At 40.9% G+C, this 21,270-nt stretch overlaps 1 pseudogene across 1 annotated transcript in view; it reads right to left on the reverse strand.

The window, feature by feature from the left end:
• Positions 1-19,945, reverse strand: part of LOC307101995 (glycolipid transfer protein-like) — a 73,838-nt pseudogene extending 53,893 nt beyond the window's left edge. The window contains exons 1-2 of the transcript in view: positions 19,710-19,945; positions 13,905-14,037 (exon numbers count right to left, since the gene is read on the reverse strand). The product of the transcript in view is annotated as a glycolipid transfer protein-like (transcript). The remainder of the gene's footprint in view (positions 1-13,904; positions 14,038-19,709) is intronic.
• Positions 19,946-21,270: the final 1,325 nt, after the last annotated feature.

Consider the following 21,270-nt stretch of genomic DNA (forward strand, 5'->3'; position numbering starts at 1 on the left):
TGATCAAATTTATATCTTGGGGAGAATTAGTTTGTTTTTATGCTTTGCTCACGTCATTTTCTCTATCAACAGTAGAGCCATATTAAAAAGATAATTGATGAGGGAAAGTGCACTGTGCAACAGGCAACACATAGAGTAATATAAGGCCAAATATCCTACAGGCTTTTAAGGAGCACCGGAGATTTGAGCTGATACCACAGCAATATTGATTTAGCTAGTGTACAGACCACATAAGTAACTTATATTTGGAAGTAAAGTCTATAAAGTGATGATCTGGCTATTTTGTTTCCAAAATATTTTAAAGTAATAACTCAGATTTAGAATTTTATTTGTTTTATGCAAAATTTCCCTTTCATACAAGGAGCCACATATCTTAATGTGATCAAGGGACATACATTTTGAAAAATACCCATTGGCTAGTTAAAATGTGTTGTGGCTATTAGTGGAGGCTTGTGTATTAGAATCTTGACTAGGACAAAGTCGGCTCTGTGCTCCTTCACTCAGTGGAGAGATTCCCAAGCCACAGAACAAATACAAATTATTCCAGCTGAAACATGTACAAGTGTCATTTTAAATATGCATCCAATTTCCCAGTGTGAATTATTTAAGAATACTGTGCCATTTTCCAATGCTATGTCATGTAACCTGGGATATAAACCACACTTCAGCTAAACATATAAGGATTTTTTTAAAAATTTGTAGCCGGTATCAGAATATATTTATTTCTCAAAATTTCTAACTTTAGTCTTACCAGCAGAGAGTCAAACAAATCCTTAAGAAAATAACAAATTTTATCTTTTACCAAAAGTTTTTATTTTCCAAAATTACTTTCACTAGTGATAACACATTCTAGAGAAAATTATTTTGAGTTATTATCTGTCACATAACCTATAGGGAGAAAATTACTAGCTAGTATGTTTTTCTAACTGGACTCTTTTAAAAGAAAAAAAATGACTGAGAAAAAGAGAGTACCAGCAATATAGATTTATTTTTCATTATATATTTTTTACTTCATTTTTTAGATGAGAACATTGGAGTCCAGAATGATAGTTATTTGCCCAAAGTCACATAGCTGGGGAGTGGTCTGCTATGAAAAATGTGTTTCATTACACTGGGCAGTATATATTATTCAATGCATTAGTATGATTTTATTATGCAAAGAGAATATATTTAAAATGCATGAAAAGTATTTTTGGTTATGAGAATCTTTGAATTCTAAGATACTAGAGAAAAACCTTGAAAGAGGGGAATCAATGAATTGTAGATAATCAGGGAAAGATTCTTTGAACTGATGAGTTGGGAAGAAAAGAAAATAAATCATTAAAAGTAGAAAAGTCATGTTTGTTTTGTTTTATTTGTTTGTTTGTTTTGGTAGGAAAATATGACAATGTAAAAAGGATGATGTAATCAGGGCAGTGCTCTCTGAAGGACTTGGAAAAGTTTTCAAAAAAGTTCCAATCAATTAAATTCAGGATGGCAAATTTTGTGAATAGGATAAGAAAATATGGCATTACTGGAGGTTTATCCTACCTAATAAAAGAATAATATGCAAATTGACCCTAACTCCGCTACACCCACAAACCATGCCCACAAGCCACACCCACAAGCCAATCAGGAGCAAATATGCAAATAAACCCAACCAAGATGGCTACAGCCACAGAGAGCAGGAGGGAGGCTTGGGTTTCCCCAGTAACAAAGGAAGCCAAGCTTTCTGCCTGCCCTTGCTGGCCTAAGCCTCCACTCAAGGCTACAAAGTTTCAATTATAGAAGGTAAACAAATCCAAATAGAAATGGCAGCAGCTACGGAACTGGAAAGAGCAGGAGGCAAGGTTTGCCCCCAGCAATGGAGGAAGCAAAGCTTCTGCAGCCCTGGCTGGCCTAAGCCTCCTCTCCAGGCTACAAAGTTTCAATTATAGAAGATACACAAACCCCAAAAGAAATGGCTGCCTGCCACGGAGCAAGCAAGAGGCTTGGCTCTGCTCCAGGCTACAAAGTTTCAATTGTAAAAGATAAATAAATCCCAGATACCAGGGCCTCTTCTTGGGTCGCCAGGGGGCATGGCCGGCCTGCAAACCACCACAGGCCCTTCACCCAGGCCGCCCCACACCCCAAGGGAACCCCCACCCTGATCTGGGATACCCTTCAGGGCAAACCAGCTGGACCCCACCCATGCATCAGGCTTCTATCCTATCTAATAAAAAAGTAATATGCAGATTGACCATCACTCCAACACACAAGATGGCTGCCCCCATGTGGTCAAAGATCCTGCCCTCATGTGGACACAAGATGGCCGGCACAAGATGGCCATCAGGGGAGGGCAGTTGGGAGGGACCAGGCCTGCAAGGGAGGGCAGTTGGGGGCAATCAAACCCACAGGGGAGGAAAGTTAGGGGTGACCAGGCCAGCAGAGGAGGGAAGTTGGGGGTGACCAGGCTTGCAGGGAAGGGCAGTTGGGTGGGACCCAGGCCTGCAGGGGAGAGCAGTTGGGGGGGACCAGGCCAGCAAGGGAGGGCAGTTAGGGATGACCAGGCCTAAAGGGGAGGGCAGTTAGGGGCAAACACGCGGCAGGGGAGCAGTTAGGCATCATCAGGCTGGCAGGGGAGTAGTTAGGGGGTGATCAGGCGAGCAGGCAGAAGCGGTTAGGGGCAATCAGGAAGGCAGGCAGGCAAGCAGTTGGGAGCCAGCAGTCCTGAATTGTGAGAGGGATGTCCCAGATTGGAGAGGGTGCAGGCTGGCTTGAGGGACACAACCCCCCATGCACGAATTTCATGCACCAGGCCTCTAGTCCTATATAATAAAAGGCTAATATGCAAATCGACCAAATGGTGGAATGACCGGTTGCTATGACACGCACTGACTACCAGAGGGCAGGTGCTCAATGCAGGAGCTGCCCCCTGGTGGTCAATGCACTCCCACAGGGGGAGCTCTGCAACAGCACTAAGGATGTCTGACTTCCGGAAGTTGGACATCCCCTGAGGTTTCCTGAACTGTGAGAGGGCACAGGCCAGGCTGAGGGACCGCCCCCCTCCCGAGTGCACAATTTTCGTGCACTGGGCCTCTAGTATTAGATAAAGCTAAGGACAATCTGTATCTAGGTTTATTATAAAAATAAATGAAGCACTGTCTCACTATAATACAATTTGTGATGCAAATAATTCTAAGTACACAGGGTGTCTGAGACCCCATTTAGAATATATAAATTAACACATGGCTGAGAACTTGCAGTGTGGGGGAGTCCGTCATGCTGAGTGGCATATGGCATCAGTGGAGCACTACCAACTTATGCAGAGACAGTAACAGCCCAGTAAAAGTCCATTCCTGAGCCACTTGAAGAATGATGGGGTGATGTTGTCAAATTTCTAAGCAAGGAATGCTGTGAAGGAAAAATCGATATAAAACGTAGACTTTAGATAATATCTGGAGTTAGGTGTGCCTAAATGAATCACGCTGTTACACAGAAAGACTTGTGGCAGGGGGCGGAGGGGAGAGACTCATAGACACAGACAACAGTATAGTGGTTCCCAGAGGGTTAGAGGTAGGGGAGGTAGTAATGGGTAAAGGGGGGTCAAGTGTATGATGAAGGAAGGAGATTGACTTTGAGTTGCAAACACACAATATACAGATGATGTATCAGACTTGTACACTTGAAACCTATATAATTTTTTAACCAATGTCACCCCAATACATTTAATTTTAAAAATACTAAAAAGAAAGGCCTGGGGAATGCCAACTCTGAGAAGTTGCATGCTACCAATGCTGTCCTGATTGCCTACAAATGGTCTGATTTTATTCATCTGCCAATTGATAAAAATTATATCTATTTTAACAGAAAGAACATTGGTTTAATTTACACTTAAACTCTGTCAACTCCCAAGAGTTCAAAGTATTGATATAACATCAAGAACAGACCATTTTAACAAAATGGCCTTCCAGAAGCACTTAGCTTAGAACTACAAAGAGAAGTCCATGTCAGAACACCAATCCTTTCTGTATTCAAAAACACTCTGAGAATTGGGCTTAAAAGGAAAGAATGTTGATGTGTGCAAGGCACAACTTATTTGATGATTCCTTGGCAGATGTCTTTTAGGCAAGTCATTAAATCCATCAGAATATGCCCCCATCTCTTAACCTACATAATTATGCTAATAATACTTGATTTGCTAATTTAGACAGTTCAAGGAGCTCATTCCAATCCTGTTTGGGCTCTAGAAACATGTTCTCCTGCCCAATTCATTATCACAGAGTATCTGATTCTTCCTTTTAGTTACCTAGTGCAATGTCTATCACATAGCAGGTGTTCAAGGGACCTTGTGATATCTAATCAAATAATGCACACAAGAGGGAATAAATGAGGTACTCACAAAGATTTATTAAATGCTCAAAAGTAAAGAACATTAGATAAGGGAAAACAAGGGGGAGAAAGGGAGTGAAGAAGGGAGGGCGTATGACTGATAGTTTTCCATTGCTGGTTGTAAACTTGTTTACAAACCCATGTAAATTATGAGACAAAAGCTTTTAGTAATTATGCACTGGATTAGCTCATTACACTATGTACCTGACCTTGTGTTGGCCTCGCTGCATACTCTGAAGTTAATAATCTATAACAGTGGTATCCAAGAGAACTTTTAGCAACAATGGAAAGTCCTTCGTGCCCTGACCCATACTGTAGCCACTAGCCACGTGTAGCTGCTGAGCATTTGAAATGTGTCTAGTGTAACCAAGGAACTAAATTTATAATTTTATTTAATTGTAATTAATTTAAATTTTAATATAGTCACCTGTGGATAACGGCTATTGTGTAAAACAGCATGGATCTATAACATACATGATTAATAAATGACCATATTACTTCTTGGAGCAGAGGAGGACTTGTAAGATAGCATAGTGTCTCAAAATAATATGTGCCTGAAAAAAGGAATCATTGTTAAAGAAGCTCCCATTTTCAGAATGGAGATTTTGTTTTCTAGAACTGGCGACTTAACAGATGTCTTTGGCAGATCACTGCCTTCTTTCACCAGAAGTAGAAACAGCATTCAGTTATGTTTCATTGAACACACACTTTTACCTTCCTGGGACTCAGCTTTCTCATCTGTCAGATGAAGTGGATGAACTTCATTAGATCACATTTAAAAATCTTTTCAGCTGCAGGGGTTGGACATAAATGTACATGAATTTCTGGGAAGAACCTACATGTTTCATTTTATGTCTCAGCTGTTTAGTTCTGGCTCATCACCAGAATCTCTCCAACATGGCTTTCTTTCCCTCTGTGCCTCTCTTTCTTGTCTGTTTGCAGTTCAAAAGATTTCTCCTGTCTGGATGATTTATCCTGCTGGATTTATGCTGTCAGAAAGATTTGTTTAGATAGAGTCCAGACACACTGGTGTGCTGCTTTTGCATTCTAACCAAGAAGCACAACTTCAGATGAGCCAATGTTATCTACAAAAAAGGATTAGAACTTTAGTCAAAGATCAGAAGAAGAACATTCTAAAACAATCTTGGGATAAAGAACTCCAAAGTTTAAACCAAACTAAGACAGGAAGCATGTTTTTCTTTCACAGAAGAGGACTAATAATAATTTGAAGGGTTCTTTGAGCATAAATCAGCTACGTTGCAGAAATGTGGATTTCTGACATGGCTGCTTAAAGTTTGTATTCTAAAAATGCATGGTGGTCCCTCTGGCTCCCCAGGTTCTCTGCACCCTGAGGAAGAAAAAGATGACACAAGTGCCACCTTTTGGAGAAAATAGTAATAGCAGCAAAGGGGCCAGATACTAAAAACATTCATTCTATTTCACTCTTAAAGGGAAAAAATGAAGTGGTAAATGTCATTTTAATGTTTTTATAATGTTTAGAAGTTATACCCACAGAGATTTTAAAATCATTTGTCTTAAATATAAGTTAAAACTGAATTGAAATCTGGATTTGGAAGTAAATAAAGTATACCTGAATTTGTTTTAAAGCAATATCTAAAATAATCACTGAGAACAAAATGCTACCCAAAACCCTGATGTCATGATTTTCTTTTAGCCTTGAACATGAACACAGGCCTACTGTAAATATTATCTGCTCCCAGTCACTACTCTGCCTTAGCTAAAATAATACTTCACTTTAAGTACTGTCCTGATTTTAGTATTTAGAATGGAAAACCAGAGAGACAAATTTCTCTCTCTCTCTCTCTCTCTCTCTCTCTCTCTCTCTCTCTCTCTCTCTCTCTCTCTCTCTCTCCACTTTTTTTCCAGAGAATAAAATTATTTTTTCTTTTATCCAAAACCAAGGGAAAGTAGTGCCAGAAATCTGCTAAGCTCCTGAGACTTGGAAAGTCAAAGTCTTTTCGGACCCTACAAAGTATAGTAGAGGATGTGAGCATAATTATTGTTGAATGTATATAAACACTTTTCACATGACCAGGCATATGAACATACCTTCCACTGTCATATTAACCATTAAGCAAAACACTGCAATTACCCAGTATGCAAAGTGACCTTTAACGTGCTTCATGGATGGAGGGAGGCCATGTCTGAATTTCATTTTAAGCTATGTTTGAGATGCCCACAAGTTTGAGTTAGAAATAGTTCTCATTGGATTGGCATATTCAAATTATAAGTATAAAACAACCTTCTTCATAAATGTTTTAATTCTCTTCACTTTCTGAGAAACCTTCCAAACATAATCAATTAAAGGCATAGAGGCACATTTGACAAATGGCTGATTATTTCCACATTTCTCTGAGTTCATTCTTTTAATATACGTTGTGTGTGCAACTACCTACACATACATTCAAAGTGTTTTATTGATGTTTAACTTAAGGTGTACTCCAAATCAGATCCTACATTATTCTCTAAATAAAGTTTTATAAAAGCTGCCATGATTTTAAAATAGGAAATAAAAGCCACCCTTATAGATAATAGTGTGATATTTTGCAGAACAATCTTCATTGAGTATAGATCCACTATACTGACTTTTCATGTATCACTTCCTTACTCAGTCCATCCTATAAATTTTAACAAAATTATTTGCCCTGAAAATAAATACATGGAAGAATGATTACTGAAGCAGCGTTTTGTGTTTTATGTTCTGCCAACATGGAAATGTTAGAGCTGGGGTGAAAATTCCTCAGCACGCCCTGCTGTGGCTGTCACTCATGGCTCCCCCTTGCCAAAAACCTCAAAATAGCTTATAATGCCACGTACCATATGTGGAGTAATAATTAGGCTTACCAGGGTGCTTTCTGTTGGACAATCTCTTTGGCATAGGCAAAGTCATAAAATCCAGCCTTTTACACAAAATCCAGCCTTTTATCCAGCTTTCTTTCAAATACTTTAAAGATCATAGCTGTAATATTGGTTGACAACCTGGCATATTCAGAGCTAATGGGCACTTTGGGCTCTGGAGTTTTATGCATTTTTTTTTTCTTTTCAGAACACCTACCAGAATTTAAATCAATAGTACACATCCACAACCAGTAAACCCTGAAAATAAAGTGAAGGCAGGCATTTTAACAGGGTCGCTTAGGACTGGTTTTTGCAAAACTAATCTGGAACTTCAACTGAAAAGTAAATATAAAGAACTTCTAAAAATTTAACATTTTAGTAAGCTTCTGGGAGTCCAGAGACAATATCAAATTATTTTCCTACTTTAAATCCTTTTATCTGGTATCTCCCTATGGGTGCCTAGCCCCTGAAACTTTATTGGGGTTGCTCTCTTGCATTTAATTTGCATCCCAGACAACCACAAACCAGATGCATTTAAAACTGGATGGTGTTGCTCTGTGGTTAGAGCACCTGCCCAGTCAAGGGCCCATGCCTGGGTTGCAGGTTCTATCCCCGCCCCTGTTGGGGCATGTGTGGAAGGCAAGCAATTGATGTTTCTCTCTCACATCCATGTTTCTCTCTCTCTTTCTCTCTTCCTCCCTCCCTTCCACTCTTTCTAAAAGTCAATGGAAAAAATATCCTCAAATGAGGATTACCAACAACAAAAAAAGTGTTCTTTTGGCACTGTAAAGCAAAGGAATTATCCGAAATGACTGGGGAAAAAAACAAAAGACAATTTAAATATTTATAGAGTAAGATCCAGATGGCTTAAGCTCAGCATTTTGAGGTCTAGAAAAGGGTTAGGTCTCAAAACTCTTCTTTAGACACAAACATACACAACACGGCATATTTGTTTAAGTATGTCTAAGACAGAGTCCTTCAGGACTGCAAGATTGTAATGGTGCCCTGAATAAAAATTTTTAAAAGCTGCTTGTAATCTTTTGATAAATTCATTTTATCCAAACACTAGCTTCTATCAAATCCTTGTTTCTTTTAATATATGTTTAATTAAAATTCATAGAGGACATGGCAAACAACAACAAACAGAAGCAGAAATTGCACATTGAACCTATATATCCAGAATGTTCCTAATAGGTTTCAGCTCAGCTTATAAAACCAGTCTATTTTGTAGTTAATTTTATATATTTTAGTCTACATATGGTTCGATATTAAAGTAAACAAGCATCCAAACATCATATTTAAACTTCATTTTTAAAATTGTTCTTTCTGTTTTCAAGAAAAATAAAAAGTATTTTATATATGCATTTTCAGATGTACATATGTATGTATATGTATGACATGTATTGTATGTGTGTGAATGTGTAATTTGGTGACTAATTTTTTACCACATTATTTATGGAAAAGGTGGGATTTAGATACAGTCAGGTGGCCATTTCCAGGAAATGTATAGCCTTTTTTCACTTCATTAGAAAATGTTATAAACTTAATACATATAATTGAAAAATCATTTATATTTTCAATGGGAATATTATTATTTTTTTAATATATTTTATTGATTTCAGAGAGGAAGGAGGAGGGAGAGAGAGATAGAAACATCCATGATGAGAGAGAATCATGGATCAGCTGGTTCCTGCAAGGCCCCCACTGGGGATTGAGCCCACAACCCGGGCACGTGCCCTTGACTGGAATCAAACCGGGGAACTTTCAGTTCACAGGCCGACGCTCTATCCACTGAGGCAAACCAGCCAGGGCATCAATTGGAATATTATTAAAATTCAGAGGTTCTTTGTCTACTTATACTTTAAAAAATGCAAAAAATATATATATATATTGTGACTTAAAATGATATAGTAGGAGAACCTGGTTATTAAATCAGATATTTGGGAATTTGAATCTTATTTCTAATATCTGTGTAATAGCTAAGATCTTGCGATCTCAGAAAGTCATTAAGCTCCTGAAGCCCCAGCTTTCTAGTGAGAAAAACCTGACTTCATGGGTTGTGGTGAGGATTTAGTGTGATTACAAAGACACATCTTTTAGATGCCCTGTAATCTCCTGAGCTTTCCCACAGAGGATACTTAGGAAATATTAACTTTGCTTATTTTGAAAGCCAAATACTGTTCACTGAAACTACCCTGATGAACAAGGTGAATGAGCACTAATAGCGCCCTAATGTTGGAATGGAAATGAAAAAATGCTTTTTAGAGGGACTTTTTTGTTACTTTTTGTAAACATACTTTCCTTCCTTCCAAGGCTTGGCAAAAAGGCCCTTCTTCCAGTAAAAACACCTTCTAAATGCACTCCACCCAGCTCAGTTAATCATATTCATCCCAGCACACAGTTAATTAATTTAAAATCCTCAAAGTAACAAGTCACTTATAAGATTCTACCAATCATGTTTTATGATAGTATCAGGTAGGCCGGGAGCCTTTCCTTTCATTCACTCACTCATTCATTCACTCCCTCATTCATTCATCATTCAGTCAGTCAGCTATTCAAAAATATTAAGGTATATGTAGGAGTTGGATTTCTCTAGAAAAGTTGAAGAGCAGGGGATGCGAGTGTGCATAATTGTTTTACTGAGCACTTTCCTCTATTCACTTCACACTTACACATGAACTAGGTGGTCAAAGATGAAGAGGATAATACAGCTGTAGGGTGTTGCACTGTTTATAAGGAGCTGTTAACTCATTTGATTTTGACAATTTTATGAGGCCATTTTTTTCAACTCAGAAAGGCCCAGAAACATGTCCAGGATGGTAAGAAGTGAAGTTAACCTCAATCTTAATTCCTCAAAAGTAGGTTTACTCTGAGAGCACTATACTAATTTTGTATTTGTAATTTTTTATTTTATTCCATAAAGAAGGCTCCCAGTATTTATGGGTTTCCAGACACATAAACATGGCTCTACTACTTTTGCCTTTACTAGAACTGTGTTCCTTTGTGTTTGGCTTTATTTTACTATATTATGAAGCTACTGCTTCTAGCAATAGTCCTTAAAATATCCAAACCAGTGGTTCTCAACTATCCTATACAATAAAGAGGGAATATGCAAATTGACCCTCATTCCCTCACAAAAGATGGCCAACCCCATGTGGTCAAAGATGGTGCCACAAGATGGTTGGCAGGGGAGGATAGTTGTGGGCGATCAGGCCAGGAGGGGAGGGCATTTGGGGGCGACTAGGCCTGCAGGGGAGTGAAGGCAGTTGGGAGTGACCGGGCCAGCAGGGGAGGGCAGTTGGGGGTGATCGGGCTGGCAGGGGAGCAGTTAGGCATCGATCAAGCTGGCAGAGGAGTGTTTAGGGGGTGATCAGGCTGGCATGCAGGCTAGCGGACTGTGAGAGGGATGTCCGATTGCCGGTTTAGGCCCGATCCCTGTGGAATTGGGCATAAACCTGCAGTCGGACATCCCCTGAGGGGTCCCAGATAGGTGAGGGTGCAGCTGGGCTGAGAGACACACCCCACTGCACGAATTTTGTGCACTGGGCCTCTAGTATTTATATAATTTCTTGCACTGGGGGGGGGGGGTTTCCTCAGCCCAGCCTGCGCCCTTTCGCAGTCTGGGACCCCTCGGGGGACGTCCACCTGCTGGCTTTTTTCTGACTACTTTTAAAATGCTCTCTGGCCGAAACCGGTTTGGCTCAGTGGATAGAGCGTCGGCCTGCGGACTGAAAGGTCCCAGGTTCGATTCCAGTCAAGGGCATGTACCTTGGTTGCGGGCACATCCCCAGTAGGGGGTGTGCAAGAGGCAGCTGATCGATGTTTCTCTCTCATCGATGTTTCTAGCTCTCTATCCCTCTCTCTTCCTCTCTGTAAAAAAAAAAAATCAATAAAATATATTTTAAAAAATATAAATAAATAAATAAATAAAATAAAATGCTCTCTGCCTTTTTTTTTTTTTTTTTTTTTTGTAGTTTCCCTCTAATGCACCCAGGTATTAATTTTCTTTCTCCTCGCAGTCCTTGCAGTCTGGGACCCCTTGGGGGATGTCCAACTGCCAGCTTAGGCCCAATCCCCAGGGATCTGGCCTATGTCGGCAGTTGGACATCCCTCTCACAGTCTGGGACCCCTTTCTCCTTACCGCCTGCCTGCTCATTGCTCCTTAGTGCTCAGCTCGCTGCTCCCTAGCATTACCACAGAGGCAGGAGAGGCTCCTGCCACCACCACTGTGCATGGCAGCCATGATCCCGGCTTCTGGCTGAGTGGCGCTCCCCCTGTGGGAACGCACTGACCACCAGGGGAAGCTCCTGCATTTAGCGTCTGCCCCCTAGTAGTCAGTGTGCATCGTAGAAACCAGTCGTTCTGGTCGTTCCACTGTAATGGTTGCTTCAGCTTTTATTATATAGACTAGTAGCCCATCGTGCAATATTGCACGCAGTAGGCCGGGAACCGCAGCACGCCGCCGGGAGCTACACTGCTTCCCCGGGAACTGCACTGCTTCCATGGGAGCCGGGAGCCATGAGGCCTCCGTAGGAGGCGGGCCCGCCCTCTCCTCTCCGGGCCTGCGCTCAGCCGCAGAGGATGTGGGCTGCCCCCCCGGTCCCCCAGAGGCCCTCCATGGCTGGGGCGTTGCCACAGTAATGAAGCAAGACTCCTGCCAGATCGTTCACTCTGCCCACTCTCAGCGGCAGCCACCCCAGGACTGGGGCACTCTGGCGAGGCTGAGAGGACTGGGTGCCGCCATCTTGTGCTGCCATCTTTGTGATGGTGTGATGGTTAATTTGCATATTTCCCTTTTATTAGATAAGATTATACATGATATATGTGATATGTATAATATTTTATCTTCATATATTATATTTATGCAACATATCTTATGTACAATATTAGAGGCCCAGTGCACAAATTTGTGCATGGGTTGGGTCCGGCTGGCCTGGCCCCAATTGGGGTGGATCGGGCTGGGTCTGTCGGGAGGAGGAGACCCCTGGAGTTTGACAGGGTGGCCCACCCCTATTGGGGCCATCAAGGCCGGGCTGGCTGGGGGGAAGAGCCGCAGGGCATTGGCCAGAAGACCCTGCCCCCAATTGAAGTTGGGGGGTCAATTGGAGGTGGGGATGGCCATGGGGAGGGGCTGTGGGCAGTGGACCAGTTGGCCCTACCCCTAAATGGCCCTGCCCCTGATTGGGGTGGGGGATGATCTGGGGTGGGGCTGGGTGGGGGAGGGGCTGCAGGAGGTTGACCAGCAGGCCCCACCCCCTTTTGGGGTTAGGAGTGCAATCAGGGACAAAGCGGCCAGGGGGAGAAGCTGCAGGTCCATCAGGGTGGTGGGGGCCCATAGGGATTGGGGCCGGCCAGGGGGATGGGCTGCGGGAGGTGGCCAGCCAGCCCCACCCCCTATTGGGTTGGGGGGTGGGATCAGAGGCAGGCCTGCTGTGGGGAGGGGCTGCGGGCCTTCATGGTGGGGTGGGCTGATCAGGGGCAGGGCTGGCCAGGGGAAGGGAAGGGGCATTTGGCTGGCCGGCCCCACTCTTGATCAGGGTGGAAGAGTCCAATCAGGGGCAGGCCGGCAGCGGGGAGGGGCTGCAAGGTTGGCCGGCTGGCCCCACCCCCTGATCGGGCAGTTCACTGGCCACAGTGGGCATCATAGTGACTGGTCATTTCAGTCGTTATGGCCATTAAGGTCGCTGGCCTTTCATATATATAGATATTTTTATTTGTGTATATATGTGTGTATATTTGTCTATATATCCTATATACCCATATATATGTCTATATATACTACATACTAGCAGTTAGGTCTTTTAGTCCTGGGATCATACATTGAAAATCAAATACATGCTAATAATTTTATAATTGAAAGAAACCTTAGAATTTGTGTGCTAGTGACATTCTTTAAGATAAGCTGAAGTTTTTGCTGCTCTGTTGGGTAATTTCCATTTCAAAAATTATGACAACTCCAAGGGACAGAGAAGGGGTAAAAAACTTAGTGTGGTTAACTACTCAGTTCCAAAGAGTCCTTTGAGCACCTGGGCCAGTGGTTGAGCGTCAACCTATGAGCCAGGAGGTCTCAGTTAGATTCCCAATCAGGGCACATGCCTAGGTTGCAGGCTCTATCCCCAGTAGAAGGCATACAGGAGGCAGCTGATCAATGATTCTCTCTCATTGACGTTTCTTTTTTTTTTTTTTAAGATATTTTTATTCATTTCAGAGAGCAAAGGTGAGGAAGAGATAAATAGAAACATCAATGATGAGAAAGAATAATTGATTGAGTCTACAACCCAGGCATGCGCCCTTGACTGGAATCAAACCTGGGACCCTTCAGTCCTCAAGCCTATGCTCTATCCACTGAGCCTAATTGGCTAGGGCTCTCTCATTGATGTTTCTATCTCTCTCTCCCTCTCTCTTCCTCTCTGAAATCAATAAAAATATGTTTGTTTTTTTAAAGAAAACAAATAGTCCTTTGAGCAGACATTTGGATGTATTCATTATACTCATATCAATCCTGCCATAGATAATGCTAATCATCCACTAGACTTTGGTAATGACCTCATTCCTAAACCTCAGTTCTACTTTTACAGTGGTCAAAATAAAAATGAGGTCATATAGACTGACCCTAAAGTAAAATGTAAATGGTTTCCACACCTCCACTTTGTAGATTCTATCTATACACATTTTTAGTCGCATTGCCAACTCACCTTATTTCTCTTTAACTCCTGCTTCAATTTTAACCTCTGTTCCTTCCACAATGCCAGTAATTCCTGCCAACCACCTGGTTCTAGCTCATTATAACAGTTCCCAGCCACCTGCTTCTTTACTCCTCCATTCCATCTGCCATAAAACGAGCATTGCAAAACCCTTATTAAACTCTTTAGAGATGCCATCTGTTACTTAGTATTGTTTATGAAACATTAAGGTAATAAATATTACCTTTGCATTGTGTGGTGTGGGACCTCTGAGAGACTGGCTCAAATAATTTAACATCATAATTATAATCAGGGCCTGGAGGACTGTAACATTCAAATATTAGTTCAACAATAAGAGAAATGGATTTTAAATGAGTACAATATCCTCCTTTTTCCTTATACTCTTTCCACCATCCAACCAAATTCAGCTCAGAATAAAAGATTCTGGAAGATGTCACCCTTTTAGGTGATACTAAGAATCAATTAAGAACCGAAATGTAGTCAAGACTCAAATCATTTGGAGATTTTGAATATAATAAAATGATGAGTCTTAGAAAATATATTGTGTGTTATAAAATTAGTTGAAGGTGACTGAAGATAATCATTATACTCAACCAGGAGTTAATTGAAGAAGTGGGAAAAAAGTTCTGTTTCTCCACCAATACTCTTCCTAAATAACAAAGATTTATGTAATCTTTACCATTTAGCACTATTATTTTTATAATAATTACAAATTTAGAGTATATTCAATATAAATATTTAATCCCCAATACTAAACTACATGTATCACTAAAATACATATTTAAATCTAAATTGTTTAAATATTTATATGAAGAACAACCTTATTGAATGATTTAAATAATGATTTAAATAATGATTTAAATATACATTTTATATATATACACAGTTATTTCTTTTATCCTAAAGTATTTACATATGTGCAATATTCTTCATTATGTATGTTATTTTATAAAATAAATCTTAACAGAATTATATAAATGGTTCTGAAACCAAAATGTAGATTACTATTACTTTCAACAACACAGCAATATTGATAATTAAGTCCTTAAACTTGATAGAATAACCCAGTACTACCATCTACTGTTTGAAACAGAAAATTCAACTTAGGGAGTTCAATTATAGTTAAGGAAATGGAAGCTTAAAGTATGGCACAGTTACAAATCATCATAAAGGGATAAATTACCATTATCACCATATCTCTCATTTAAATGTTTTAAAATAACATATTTTTTAGCATATGTGCAGATTTTTAAATATCCTGATATTATGAAGAAGAGTTAAGTGGAACAAAACAAATACTGCTAAATCCCTTGCCTAGAGGACAATGTAAACATGTGTCCTCCCAAGATTATTCACCTTACCGATTTTATCTAAAAATAAATATTCCAATAAAAAGCTAATGAGGCAGGCAATCGAGGTTGCCTGGTTGCTATCAGCCAGGCCATCCCTTAGCCTTCTCTTTCACAGTGAAACTGTGTTGGAGTAATCTGTTCATCCGTCATTCATCATTCAGGGGCTGCTGGTCAGGCCCGGCAAAGCAGGGTGATTATGTAATCTCAAAGCAGGTCTTGACAAGATAATTATTAATTACAAGGAGGAAAACAGTAATTTTACATTGGAGAAAATTGCAGATATTACCTTTAGTAAGTAGATGAAGTTAAATTACTGCCCCACTAATGACACATCATGATGCATTGAGAAAGACACATCAGTCCTATGGTAATCTTGTCAAAAATGCATAACTTGAATTTAATAATAGGCAAATACCAGACAAGCACAAACTGAGAAGCATTTTACAAAATAACTGGACTGTATTCTTAAAAATATATGTCATAAAAAAAGAAAAACTAAGGATCTGTTTCAGATTTATAGCAAATAAAAGATATGACAACTATATGAAGCATATGCTCTTGTAATGGTCATGGACATTAGTGGTACACATGGCTGATTTTGAATATGACTTCTGGATTAGATACTGGTATTATTAATGGTAGTTTCTTGATTTTATTTATCATAATATGTTAAGTAACAGAAGATGTATACTGATGTATTTAGATGTAAAGGGTATCATGTTTGCAACTTACTCTCAAATATTTAAGGAAAATATAGGGCTATGGTTATATCTTTATCTATATTTATATTTATACCCATAGGCATAAATATATGGAGACAGGGGAGAGAGAGAAACGTTGGGGTCATACAGAGAGAGAAAGAGAGAGACAGAGGGGGGGGAGAGAGAGAGAGAGAGAGAGAGAGAGAGAGAGAGAGAGAGAGAATATTAGTAATGTGTGTTAACAATTTGGGAATCTGGGTTTGGATATAAGGGAATTTATTGTACTAATTAGAAAAAATTGAAAATAGTAAAAGAAAGAGAAGGAGGGAAAAAAGAGAGAAAGAGGAGGGGGAAAGGAGAGGAAGAGGAGTACAAGGACTTACCTTCTCAGAAGAGTTTATACCCAAATCTCATTCCAAGCTGTTACATAATCTCAGTCATATAATTATGAATTTATTGAGGATAATTTAGATAGGAAAGAGGAATAAAGAACAAGGAGCTGGAGTCTGGGATAAACTGCACATTTGATTGAATGCATTTCCTGTACTATAAGCTCTATGAGAACAAGGAACAGGTTGGTTTTGCTCAGTATTACTCATCCAGTTCCAATACATTGCCTGACACATAGGAAATGCTTGATGAGGATGTATTAGAAGAATAATGTACAATACCTACTTTGTGATTTGTTCAACTCTCGTTCTCCTCTTTTGCAATTGTTCTGATGCCTTCCTAAAAATCTTTCCACTGCATGTTTAGGTATCATACACATATAATTATTCAACCTGAGTAGCTCTTTGAAGAAAGGAAAACCAAATTGTGTGAGACAGAGAAAGATGAAATCTGAGTATTACTCAGCAATGAAACATAAGGATCTCTTTGCTGGCCAATGCAAAAAACAGGAAGTTTGTGGTTAACTTATATTCTTTCCTCCGTAGTGATGAATTGTAAACTTCCATGAGCATTAATTCATATTAATAGCCTTGAACAGCTGTCAAAGTGTTGTGGTAAAAGTAAGATGACTGGTAGAGTATAGCATCATATTTCAAACCAAATTCCAAAGTCTCAGCAACATGTGATTTTTTTTGGAATGTGAATTGTGAAATTTGAAATTACCAGAATAATTGGAAGTGCTAGAGGAGTTTAAAGGAGTCACAATTAAACTGGACATATACACTAGCTGGAGGGGCAATGTGTGGCAAGAAATATTTCAAACCTGGCTCACTAATTTTACCTCTATTCTTAGTGACATCTGCATTTTCCTTTATTGTAGATGGCATACTAAGCAATCCAAGTCTGAGAATGCCTGCGAGCCTCAACCTGAGGCAATTCCTTAAATAGAAGTTTACAGGATGAAAACAAATGGATACCACATTGCACATTCTGTCCATAGCTAATAAATGCAACAGTAAGTCCTTGACCCAATGGCAGCCAATCCACATGTGCAATCAGTGACATCTATGTGGCAAAAATTTTGTCATATGTGGATAGTGGTTATTGTGGATGTTTTTTGTTTAGCTCTTTTTAACGAATTATTGAGACATAGCTGACATAAAATAACTGCACATCATAATTGTATAAATTTGCTGTTTTAACATAAACAGGTGCCTGTATATATACCATGTTTGAACAGACATAACACCCATGAAATCATGACCAAAATCAAGACATTGAACAGATATATCACCTCCGAAACTTTTCTCCTGCACCTTTGTCATCCCTTTCTCTTGTCTCTCCCCACATTCCCCCCATACAAGGCAGCCACATATCTTCTTTCTACCACACATGTTAAATATTCATTTGCTAGAATAGATAGAACCATTCATTGTGTCCTATGTTATACAGGTTTTTTATTTAGCACAATTATTTCCTGACAGTTACATCCATGTTGTAGCATAAATTCCTTTTTATTATTGACTAGTACTCTTTTCTAAAGATATAGCAGTTTATCCATTCATCTGCTGATGAACATGTTGGATTGTTTCCTCTCTTTATCTGTTACAAGTAGAGCTAATATTAGGATTCATGTTAAAGTTTTATAAAGACTTATGCTTCTATTCTCTTGAGTAAATTGCTAGGAGTAGAATATCTGAGTTTAAGTGTTTAAGAAACTATAAACTAGTTTCCTAACAGAAGTGTATTATAGTTTTAATTCTCCAACAGTTTTGCCAACACTCAGTATAGCAGGTCTCTTTTTATTTTAACCATTCTTATAGATGTACTAGAGGCCTGGTGCATGAAAATTTGTGCACTCGGGGGGTGGGGGGTCCCTCAGCCTGGCCTGCACCCGCTCATAGTCCAGGAGCCCTCAGGGGATGTCCGACTGATGGCTTAGACCCACTCCCCTTGGGCAGTCTGGCCTCCCTCTGTGGGAGGTGACTTGGGGGTGATCAGAGGACGGCTGGTCAGTCCTGCTCCCCTCCCCCTCTACCGCTGCTGGTCTCTGCCACCCCCAATCACCGTCTCTTCCCTCTGCCTGCTGGCACACACCTTGGCTGGCCTGGCACTGCCTGCTCGCCAGCCCCCCCGCTGACCTGTCTTTCTGCTGTTTAGTCGATTTGCATATTATGCTTTTATTATACAGGATAGTGTTAGCTCACTGTATTACCTCATTGATTTGTATTTCCAAAATAAGTAATGATGGTGAGTATCTTTTGGCATGTTTATTTATAATCAGTAAACGTAGTTAGTTGAGTGAAATACTTATTCAAATATCTTGCTCATTTTTAGACTGTTTTAATTATTATTTCATTTTAAGAGGTCTTTATATTTTATGAAGATATGTCCTTTAACATATATAATTAAGCACATCTATCATATATATGTGTGTGTGTGTGTGTGTGTGTGTGTGTGTTTTGCAAATGTTCTTTTCCAGATTGTCACTTGTCTTTTCATTCCCTCAACAGTCTTATGAAGAGTAGATGTTTTTAATTTTAAGGAAATCCAGTTTACCAATCTGTCCTTTCATGGACAATGCTTTTGTTTTATTACAGTGAAAGTTACTAAAAGTGACAAAAGTTTAATTCACTTAAAATTTTGTAAAATCTTTCTACCATAAGTTGCATTTAGGACACAAAACATAGTCCCTTGATATGAAAACACAGTAATGGGTCAATAAAGCTTCTAGAATTTACACCCTGGATCAATTGCTATTAGTCCCTTTTATCCAATGTGGGTGACTCTAGGGAGCCCATAACTACTGAGGGGTTCCCCATGAATGACAGTTGATATCCTCTACAACCAAATGTGTCAGGAAGAAAAGAATATCAATACAAGATCAGTCTGTCAAAACCTGTGTCAGGCAGAAGGGATCCTAGGCAGCACAGGTGCTTTAAGAAACCCATTAGCTGTAAAGCACAGAAGGTTTCCAAAAAACATGCTCTAAAATGAAATAAAAATGAAGAGAATATCAAGATTCAAATAGAAAAGTTGATCAGAATTCTCAAAATCAGAGATCTTTTTGGATTACACAATAAGAATGAACTTTATAGTAAGGCTAAAGCTACCGTGTTTTTGTCTATTTGAAGACAGAAATCTTCAAAAATATTTTTGGCTTTTTAAAGCTTGATTTAAATATCCTTCAAAATATTCTAGCAGGTATCCTATATAATAATAGAGTAATATGCAAATTAGGCGTCACTCTGCGACAAAATGGCGGCCCCCATACCCACAAGATGGCGGCGCCCAGTCCCCTCAGCCCTGCTGTTGGTCTCCGCGGCGATCGGAAAGCTGCCGGCCACGCTCACATGGAGCCGGCCTCGGAGCGGGGACCGGCACCTTCCCGTTGGTCTCCGCGGCTATCGGGAAGCGGCCCCGCCCCGCGCACAGGGAGCCGGCCTCGGAGCAGGGACCGGCACCTTCCCGTTGGTCTCCGCGGCGATCGGGAAGCGGCCGGGCCCCGCGCACACGGAGCCAGCCTCGGAGCGGGGACTGGCACCTTCCCGTTGGTCTCCGCGGCGATCGGGAAGCGGCCGGGCCCCATGCACACGGAGCCGGCCTCGGAGCGGGGACCGGCACCTTCCCGTTGGTCTCCGCGGCGATCGGGAAGCGGCCCGCCCTGCGCACACGGAGCCGGCCTAGGAGCGGGGACCGCACCTTCCCTTTGGTCGCAGAGGCTATCTGGAAGACTCCAGTGCCACCAGAGCAGGGCATGGTGGCTTCCTGATCTCGGCAGCTGGGAAGCCGCCAGGCCCTGCAAAGCCGGGCATAGCGGCTTCCTTAGTGGGGCAGTGGCAGGGAAGTCCCCAGACATGGCAGACAGAGCCCAGACAGCAGGGCTTGGGGGCTTCCTTAGTGGGCAGTGGCAGTGGAAACACCCCCAGGCCGGGCAGACAGAGCCTGGACAACAGGGCATGGGGGCTTCCTTAGTGTGTCCGCGTCTGGGAAGCCCCCAGGCCTGGCAGACAGAGCACACTGCAGGGCATTGGGGCTTCCTTCACATGGCACATGGTGGCAGCAGGCAGAGAGCTATAGCAGGGCATGGGGGCTTCATCTCCATGGCTGCAGGGAAACCTCCAGGCCCCGCAGAGAGCAGAGAACCATGGGGAGTGGGCCTAAGCCATCAGTAGGATATCCTCTGAGAGCTCCTGGATTGTAGAGGGTGCAGGTTGGACTGAGGGACCCCCGTGCACGAATTTCGTGCACCGGGCCTCTAGTTATTATAATATTTGAGATACTCTGAAAAGATTTCACTAGATAATAGAAATGAGTTTAAATGATTGTCTATTCAACATATATAAATTAAGTGCCCATAAAGTTATTAGGACTGTTGTAGGCATTGGGGCTACATGGCGTATAATAAAATATAGATTAGGAGGTGATAAATGCTATGAAAAAAAAATAAGCAAAGATGGAGATTAGAGGTTGATAGAGATATGCTATTTATTTATTTATTTATTTTAATTTCTTTATTGATTAAGGTATCACATATTTGTCCTCATCCCCCCATTCCCAACCCACACCCCTCCCCACGCATGCCCCCACCCCCCCTGTTGTCCTTAACCACTGGTTAGGCTCATATGCATACACACAAGTCCTTTGGTTGATCTCTCCCCTTTACCCCCACCCTCCCCTACCCTCCCTCTGAGGCCCGACAGTCTGATCCATTCCTCCTTGTTTCTGGGTCTGTTCTTGTTCATCAGTCCATGTTGTTCATAATTTCCCCTAGATGAGTGAGATCATGTGCTACTAGAAATACACTTATAAGAACCAAAAATGAGACAAGCAATAATGGTTATGCTGAAAGGCAAATGAATCAGTCTGTAGTGAGTTTCTTTCTGGGTCAACAGTTCTTTTGTGACCCAATTT

This window comes from Cnephaeus nilssonii, assembly GCF_951640355.1.
Source record: "Cnephaeus nilssonii genome assembly, chromosome: 6".
Taxonomy (NCBI): Eukaryota; Metazoa; Chordata; class Mammalia; order Chiroptera; family Vespertilionidae; genus Cnephaeus; species Cnephaeus nilssonii.